The following is a 9,396-nucleotide window of genomic DNA, read 5'->3' as shown; positions in this document are numbered from 1 at the left end:
ATATATATATATATATATTTATTATAAAAAGAGTTTTAAAACTGACGATAAATATTTTATACAGACGAATTCTTTGTAATTTCAAGACAAAAAGTTTAATAAAAAATGTCGAGGTTACAAAACTTTTTTTAATGGGAAGAGTTTAAAAATTTAAGGGAGATAGAATTTCGCGCGCTCAGAGATGGTCATTGTTTCCTTCATGCCTTTGACAATAACGAAATTCAGCACCTTCACATCATCTTGCCATCCCTGAGGGCGCGAAGTTCTAGCCCCGTCATTTGTCATTTTTATACTCTTCCCATTTGAAAATCATCATAGTCTCGATATTTTCGTATTAGACTTTTCGTTTTAAAATTACGTTACAAAGAACCTATCTTTAAAATATTTATTGTCAATTTTTGAGACGGCCTTTAGCTCTTATTTACAGCTCGTTAATATAAATTTCTAATTTCTAATTTTTATTTCATATTTAATATTTTTACATTATTTCATTTTATTTTATTTGACTTAAAGTTGATTTCTCAATCATTTTCATTTTTATATTTATTTTATTGGTTAATAAAATTCACTAATTATCAATACTATATTATATTATATTACGTTGCTATTGTAACATCTAGTTTATATTTCGATTTATTTATTCAAAAAAAAAAAAAAAAAAAAAGTTCATCTTTCGTGAAACGAATCGAATAAACATTTCTATTTTCCTTTTCCATTTTTACTCCTCGTTCTTTTTTTTATACTTTCTCTTATTCTCGATACATATCTCGATACGTGTGCTGATCACGGTTGCAGAAATGGCACGTGGCCGAATGCCTTCGACCAATTACAATTCGCGGCAAGTCTTTTGCAAGACCCACGGAACATTTTCATTCAATATCGCGTTTTGCCCTTTTCAACTGTTACAAAATTCATCGCACAAAGTGTGCTTGTGCTACGAACGCCCCGCCATTCGTGCGGCTGACACGTTCATTTGCTCAGCGACGAATACGAACCACCTTTACAAAGCCCACATTTATTTGACTCGGGGGAGGTGGCCTTTTTGCACACATACACACACACACACACACACACACACACAATACATACACACGTGGACATAGACACGCGCCCTTTTTTTCTACATCCGATTCTCTGATACCGCGAACATTCCCGTGTTTCATTACATTTGCAATCACACCACTGTCCGGAAGTCCGGAGTCATGAAACCATCTTTATATTAATCTACCGCTCTTTAGCGTAATAACGGCACAATGTTATTACATTCCCGGTTATGGTACGTACATATACCCGACGGCACGCGTGTGCTTACACGTATCCCGCACGTGTGCCTCCATGTCATGCATTAGTCCTACTTTCACATTCTGGTTTATGAATATCATGAATAGTGCGTTATTCGAATGACAAACGAGTGTCAATGATCGTGTCTCTCTTCTGCTTGATCCCGGTTTAGAAAGAAGAGAGTAAACGCATATTTATTTTACTACTTTTAGAAAATTAACGGAGATATTGAAGAAATAGGAAGAAAACGCAAAAGTGTAAGTGGTAAATCTCAGGTTACCTGTAATTTCACTAATCACCTGTCAGAGGGAACCATCTGCAAAGAATTCGAGCCCATTAGGATGATCTTTTTACGAGGGTAGTTTTGAATAGAGCAACCCGAAATGTTCACAGTGTGAAAGATCGATCGGTCTGATATCCCGCGGATGAAGAAGAAGAAAATCATTCGCTCCACGCCGTTGGGTTCCAGTCGAGCCGGTTACCGCTCCTACCAACGCATTTGCCTTCCTTTCCCTTCCGTGGCATGTCTCTCGCCCCGTCTTTCCTTCTGTCTTTTCACTCGCAACCTACCTATCTAACGTTCTCTCTCTCTCTCTCTCTCTCTCTCTCTCTCTGTCTCACCTTCACCTCGATCCTTCTCATCATCGCTGGCACACGTATACCTCGTACCCTCCTCCTCTATCCCTCTTTCTCTCTTTCCCGCATCCCGCAACGTATTCCACTCGCACATTCACACGCGTAGAGCCGAGGTACGACATGCCAAAGCTTAAAGCCATCTTCACAACGGATCTAGATGTACGTCATTATTCGACATCGGGTTCGTTAACGACGGAAAACTACAACGGCGGCAATAACAAAAGGATGATCAGGGCTTAAGTGAGCCATTTACAGAGAGCCGCGCGTATAAAGGAGACTCCTTATTTAATTTGAGTGGACGGAGAGAGAGCTCGAAAGCTCTGTTCGCCGTCACCGAGATACGACCGCTCCAATTAATCGTGGTATTAATGTGTGCCGTGCGCGCTCTTTGATGGCGCTCGCGTGTAAGTCCTGTATGCACACAGTGAAAAACCGCTTGATGGGATTTAGCATCGCGAGTAAGACCACGACATTTTCACGTTTCCAAGGTAGAAAGGTTCGCAGCCGTAAAAGGAAATCGCGCGGAATCTTGTGGTCAAAGCTGCGATTATTTGCAACGCTGATAGGTGCGCGCTCAATGAACGGACGATGAACTTTTAGAGCGCTTGTCGTTCGTGGCTTTAATAATATTACGTAATATATTTACGTAATATAAGTTATAAAGATCTATCTATTTCTCACTACGCGATAAGCGTTCGTCACCTGTACGAGATAAAACATCATTTGTTTACCCGTGTTTACTCAACTTTATTGTATCCTGCAGTTGTTTCTCTATTGGAACAGAGTGTCGTATGATAAATATACCCGATAAGCGACAATCGTAAATACAGCCTTCCTCCTAGTTATTCTTCATTCATATTACTTGTATATATCGATTTAAAACACTGTATTTATTCGTTTATTCAATAAAGTAGGGATCAAGTCTTATAAAATATTTACAGAAATTAGAGCTGCTTAGATTTACATTATTCCACATTAATTACAATAACAAGTTTTCCTACATTCAATTTAAATTTTTTCTTAATTAAATGTCGAGGCATTCATAACTTTCGAAATTAATAAGCGACTGATGAAATAACAACTGTTTACGAATTAACTTGATAAAATGCAATAAAAAAAAAAAAGGAAGATTTTACTTTTCATTCAAATTCAGATGGACTTAATCTTTTCGGGATTTTAATTTCAAGTTTAATCAACAGGCTATTGAATGGAGTTGAATAAATAAAAGATAAGAAGAATGAAGGAGTAAACTGCAAGAGAGAGAGAGAGAGAGAGAGAGAGAGAGAGAGAAGAAAGGGCTTTCTCTCTCTGGCGCATAACTCCATATCGGTGGATTTAATTCTCGTAACTAATAATTTGTCGCTTGCTGACTTTTCCCCGGGGGAAAGCTACTACTATCACTACCACCCACCACCAGGACCAAGGGGTGCGAAATGCCCCATAAAGCAACGGCGCGATCGCCAACAGCGGCGAAGTTAAACAGATTGCCTGCGGCTCGTGGTGCCCGCTGTGCCTGCTGTTGGTTATTAGCCATGAGCGCCTTATTTATAGGCATTGCGTTTACGTCGTTACGTAGTCTCGGCGTTTACGCAGCTGCAAGCAGAGAGACTTACACGAGAGCGGATAGCGCCTTCATTCGCCTTCATTCGCCTTCCAAGCGCCAAGAGAGCTCTAAGCACACGGCCGATATCTCTTCTACTTTTCCAGTCGCGGTGCTTTCCTTCGTCCATCCTCGTTTTTTCCGCGACGTTCTCCACCTCCGCCTTTTACTTCCTTCACCACTTTTTTTCTCCTCTCTCTTTTACTTCTTTTTTTTCTCTCCTTACCGCATCTTCTCTCGTTCCACGTTCACCCGCCCTGTCGCCATATTTATAATAAAGTCAATAAGCCGCTATATCGATTGAAAATTCATAACCACTCTGATTTTCCAGCGTAAACGTTTTTACAATCTTGCCATTTCGACGAACTTTGATTATTATTCCTGAAACCGTAATAACCTTACAGGAGTTTGTAATAAAATCGCAATGTGCTTTTTTTGCTCTTGTTTTCGTTTTATCGTATTAGATAATGGAGGATAATAAATACATACTGTTAGATATCAAGGGAGCATGGTGATCCAATCCCTTGAACGACATTTTGTCATTTTTAACTTTTATGTATCAAAATGTAGTTCAATCCATTTCTGTGGTTAGCTTCCAGATAAATAACGTCCTTATTAATATAAACATTTCATATAAACAATAAATAATAAATTAAATTTGAGTCAAATTTATTATATTTTCTTAAGTTAAATTATTTAACTCCATTATTTTAAATTAACAACATATCGGGGAACAATGACGATCTATAGAACCAATTAAAAATAACTCAAATTGAGTATAATTTGTTATTATGAATTTAACAATCATTATATGTATTTACTGTTTGAAACTCGGTCAAATATTTCATTGCCGAAATAAATGGAGATGACCTTACGGAAATCAATAAAATTATATATATATATAAAATGTGTTTTTTATTCTCATTTTCATTTTATTATATTAAATAATAGAAGATTAAATAATAAATAGAATATATTTACCGTTCAAAACTCGATCAAACATTAAACATTCTATTAAAGTAAATAGAGATTATGCATAATCCGGTAGTTTACAAAAGATTAACCCACAGAAAATCGGGTATTTATTAATAGGTTTCAGCAAGTATATATATATATATATTTTATATATATATGATCTCTTTCTACACGCATTTTATTATACATGATCTCCATACTTTATCCATATTCTTCAATTTGGGTGGTACAGATTTATGATAATATTTATGAGCTTCCTGTTCTTATCTTTCACGTTTTCGGATCAGGAATATCTTGTATACTGTTCACGTCTCCATATAATCGACATACAAAAATAATATAATTCCGCATGTAAAAGTAATGAAAAATAATAAAAATGAATTTTCTTCAAGGTATTCAATGACTGGAATAAAATCGATTGTGCAGATCCATCCTTATTGCATGGAGCCAATAATATAGTATAAAAGTTTGTTGATTAATATGGAAATATATGCCACTACACTTTGTGTAATCCATGCTGTTGTTTATTTCATACCAATTTCGCGCGTAAACCATTTCTTCCGTGAAAATCGTTTATTATACGTTGCAGACATATTTATATACGCGCTACGTGCGTTCTTGCTCTGATGGAGTTTTGCTGCGGAATAATAAATTGCGACTCTTTTTCCTCTCTCTCTCTCTCTCTCTCCCTCTCCCTCTCTTTCCCTCTCGTCATCGGCACTCCGCGGCGCCTCACAGTTTCTCCTTCACCTCATATATATCCCCACGCCGCGGGGTTTTATAAGAAATACCAGTTTTAAACGTTGAATTTAAATTCTCGCGCGCGGCCTCACCGGATGCACGCCCGCGTGGAAACTTCCTAATGAATTCACCGCTCTAAGACCTAAGGAAAAGCCCCCGTGCGCGATATGCGCGGGAATTATTATGCCCGGGTATATCGGCAGCTCGGTTAAGTCGAGAACGAGCCAACTCGTACGTCCGACGCATCCCTGCTAAACTTCTGCAGTTCCGTCGAGAATAGAATGCGCGAGGAGGAAAGAGCACGGGAGCGAGAGGGGTGGCCAAGGGTGAAGACGCGCTGCTGGAGGAGGTGCTAAAAGAGCTGAAGTAAAAAGTAGTGGGGAAAATGGTTCTTCGTGGTGAAAGAAAGTTTTTGGTCGCGGTAGTCGGTTTGGCTCTCTCACACCTCTGAGTCCGTCAGAGCATTTCCACCATTCTACTTCGCCGAAAGTCTTGAACGATGGCTCGCGAAATTACCGCGCCAAATTAGCGATAGCTCCGACCACCGTCAGTGGTCGGAACATCGCTCGCCAAATATGTGGGCGAGCATTTTTGTCGGAGACAAATTGATTTTGATCCATCAATTCGACGCCGAACAATCGATCGCCCCTGTAAAATACATTTTTTATATACGCGACGCGTCGCCGTAAGAAATCATCGCTGTTTAAATATAGAACATTGAAACCCGATCGAAACTTGATGAAATATTAAGTGAACGGTGTGATCGTTAAATGCGGTAATATTAACCGGTTAGCATATATCGGTTTATGCGGTATAATCTACTTCCCCGTACGAACGCGTAGATACAGCGGAATATTACATTTCCGCAGAATGGATTAATTAGCTGCCGGAATGTTTCGCGGAGATGCCGGAAACTAAATTATTAATAAATCGATTCTCGTTTGTTAACAAGGATCAGCCGGCAAACAATCTGCTCGCGTGTACTCGAAACGAGGAAACATAGTAACAAACGTATGGAAATATATACGCAATAATAAATCTGGATATTATTCCATGCGAAAAACATTTATATATTGAAAAGAGCAGTTTTTGCTGCGCGAAGGATTTTAATCCTTGGACCCATATTGTTTTCAAAATAACTCATTTAAATTCAATGGTCAATCCTCCCTCCCTTCTTTTCTCTCTCCTTCGCCTTTTCCCTTTCTGTCTTGCACTTTGAAACGCGCAAATGTTTGACAAACGCTCGACCCGAAAAGCACGTCCCGCCACTCGGGGGTCGAATGTGAGCGAGAAAGGACTTCATTTGCGGCCTTTCCGAACCTTTTCTCGATATAGACGCGCCTGTTCACGTCAAAAACACCAGGAAGCATCGGCGATGAGGACGAGGGTCGACGCGAGAACCAGGAACAGGGGTGCAGCGCAGGAGAAATGAGTTATCGCGAGTATAGTCGGCGCTATCCGCGAGAGCTCTTTATAGGCAGAAGAAGGTGGAAAGCGGGATGATGGCCCCTCCCCCCCCCTCCCCCCGATTGACGATGGGGTGCGAGACGGAGGACAAAGAACGTTGGCGCGGCCCGACGAGGCCGCGCGAAGGGGAAACAGAAAATGGTCCAAGTATAGCGCTAAACAGAGAGGGAGACGGGGAGCCCGGCTGAGCGTAAGAACGTCAGAAAGTGTTTATCCTTGAGATTGGACGTCCCAGGAGCCCATCGTCGTAATCCCCTCGCGGCAATCTCGTAATCCTAGCCTATAACTTACTCCAGCAACCACCTACCCCTCTTTCTCGGTCAGGGCGCCTATCTCCTTCTCCCTCATCTTCGTGGCCGATCTCACCCTCCGCGTCGTGAAGAGCGTCGTCTACGACGCCGGGGATATCCCGCCACGGATTCGGGGGGCCATTGTGTCCAAGACAATATTTTTCATTCATTTTTCCCGAGGGTCCCGGCGAACTCGCATTTCGCCTCCTGGAACGGGAGATTCCGCGTTAGACTCCTTTCGTGGAGGCAAAACGGGAGAGAGAGACAGAGCGAGAGAGAGAGAGAGAGGGAAAGTGAAAGAGAACGAAAAGCGAGAGAGAAGAGTGGCGTGCGCTCCCTGGACACTCTTCGCCAAGGAGCTTTCGCTCAAAGCCGTATTTCACAGCGGAGAGAAGTTACCCGCCACCGTCTTTCCAAGAAAGCCAGATTCGGCGAGAAAATATCTCGGCAATATGCCGGCCGCGATAAATCGCAAGCCCGCATCGTCTTCGTCGGCGTCCCAAGTCATTGTCGTCGTCGTCGTCTGGAAGTTACGTTGTAATTAGAGGGCAGAGTAAGTAACGGGAAAGCTGACGAGGAAACTCAGGACGACCACCGTCGATATTTGACTTTGTCCGAGACAAGAGCTATCCCCCTGGGCTGGCTTCGCGTGGGTTTTGCTCCGGGGTTTTCCGCGGGGAAAAGCGTATCGTCGACCATACTTTCCCACGAATCACGGGCGAGAGAAGAGAGCAAGAAACGCGCGCGAGATACACGGCACATAAGTGCCTTCTGAAACCGAGGCACTTCCGTCTAACGAAAGGTAAACTTTTATCGCAAAGATAAACTCGACGAGACGATTTTTGCCCAGCCGTTGTTCCCTCACTTTTCGCGCAGCTCACCACCGGTTAAAAGGAATAAAGGGCGGTCGACACCTCGGGAGATCGTTAGCTCGAGCGAAGCGCAATGCAGTCTTATCAAAAATAAAATGCAAAAACGCACTTATGAAAAATGTTTCGCCAAATGAGAGCTTATCTTTAAGATTTTATCTTAAAATGTTCTTTTCACACAGAATGAAGATAATCGAGGATCTCACACACGTTCAGTCGTGCATGTCTATATATTGATGGAAGAAATGATTTTGCTGAAGTATCTGTATATTGGAAATTCGAAAATAATTTTGTTGAATCGTCAAAATAATTATATAGAACGCTTAAGCATCGATGATAATGCTGCAAAAAAATTTGAACATTTTAGCATCTTAAAAAATAAACATAATTATTTCGATAGTCCAAACGAAGTTATTTTCAAATCTGAATATCTCTACCTACATTTTTAGACTTACTTCAGCGGAAGAGAATTCTTTCTGTGTATGCTCGTTTAAATGACACATTGTTAAGTATACATTTTACGTTAACAACGGTCCTCTCATCCTCCTTTCCGCAAAAACCTGACTGAAACACACAGCACATTTTTAGATGAAATATTCAATCTCCGTATATGGAGGATAAATATTTGCGGTTTTCTTTGAGAACCGGTTGAAACAGAAAACGTGAAAGGGGAAAGAACGAAAGTATTTTCCCCGCGCGCGTGTTTTGTTGCCAGATTTATTACCACCAGATTATTTACCATCGGACAACGTTAGCCATTGCCGGAGGGTCTGATGAACGGGCGCTTTGTCCGCCTCGAACCTTTTGCTCTTCTATTGAACCATGTGAAGCTTGTAACCCGAGCGTTAAGCCGTCCTTCGACTCTTAGGCGCTCTTAAGATCAAATGAGAGTGAGAAGGGCCGAGATATGTACCCGCTATAATATAATAAATGCCATGCGATGCCCAAATACTGGGTGCATGAAACTTTCCCGCTGCTCTGTCGAAACTCGAATACTTGCGAGTGTCGCGCGATATTTAAGCGAGGAGCGATTTTGAAGCGACAGATGCGCGAGATGCAAAGAAGGTGACGATTACATCCACCCGCGGATTCTGATTTAGATCCAGATCCGCGTTAACGATTCTGGTTAATCCCACAGTAATTACTTATTTTCCAATTGACCCGGTTCTGCAATGCTTCAGAGTTAATTAGAGTTTAAATGATTTCTAGTTTCTTTATATATTGTTACTTGAGAATGAAGAAAAAGAAGAAAAAGGAAGAGAGAGAAAGAAGATGGGAGACTCGATTAAACTTCAATCAGCTTTAACTAATATTTACGGAAATAAGTAATAAAATAATATTATATTAAGATTCTTAATTAGGATGCACTTTTTTTCACGTATGTGTGTGTGCGTAACATGCAATAATTTAAACAATGTATACGTATTATATATTATTCAAAGTAAACATCACGTTTATTTTTATAATAAAGAGAAATTAAGATAAGTATAAAAGACCAAATATAATCTTGGATAGATCTTGGTTTAATATTTTTATA

The sequence above is a fragment of the Trachymyrmex septentrionalis genome, unplaced genomic scaffold (genome assembly GCF_001594115.1).
Source record: "Trachymyrmex septentrionalis isolate Tsep2-gDNA-1 unplaced genomic scaffold, Tsep1.0 scaffold13, whole genome shotgun sequence".
Classification (NCBI taxonomy): domain Eukaryota; kingdom Metazoa; phylum Arthropoda; class Insecta; order Hymenoptera; family Formicidae; genus Trachymyrmex; species Trachymyrmex septentrionalis.
The sequence above is the reverse complement of the archived record's forward strand: the minus strand, read 5'-3'. Positions refer to the sequence as shown.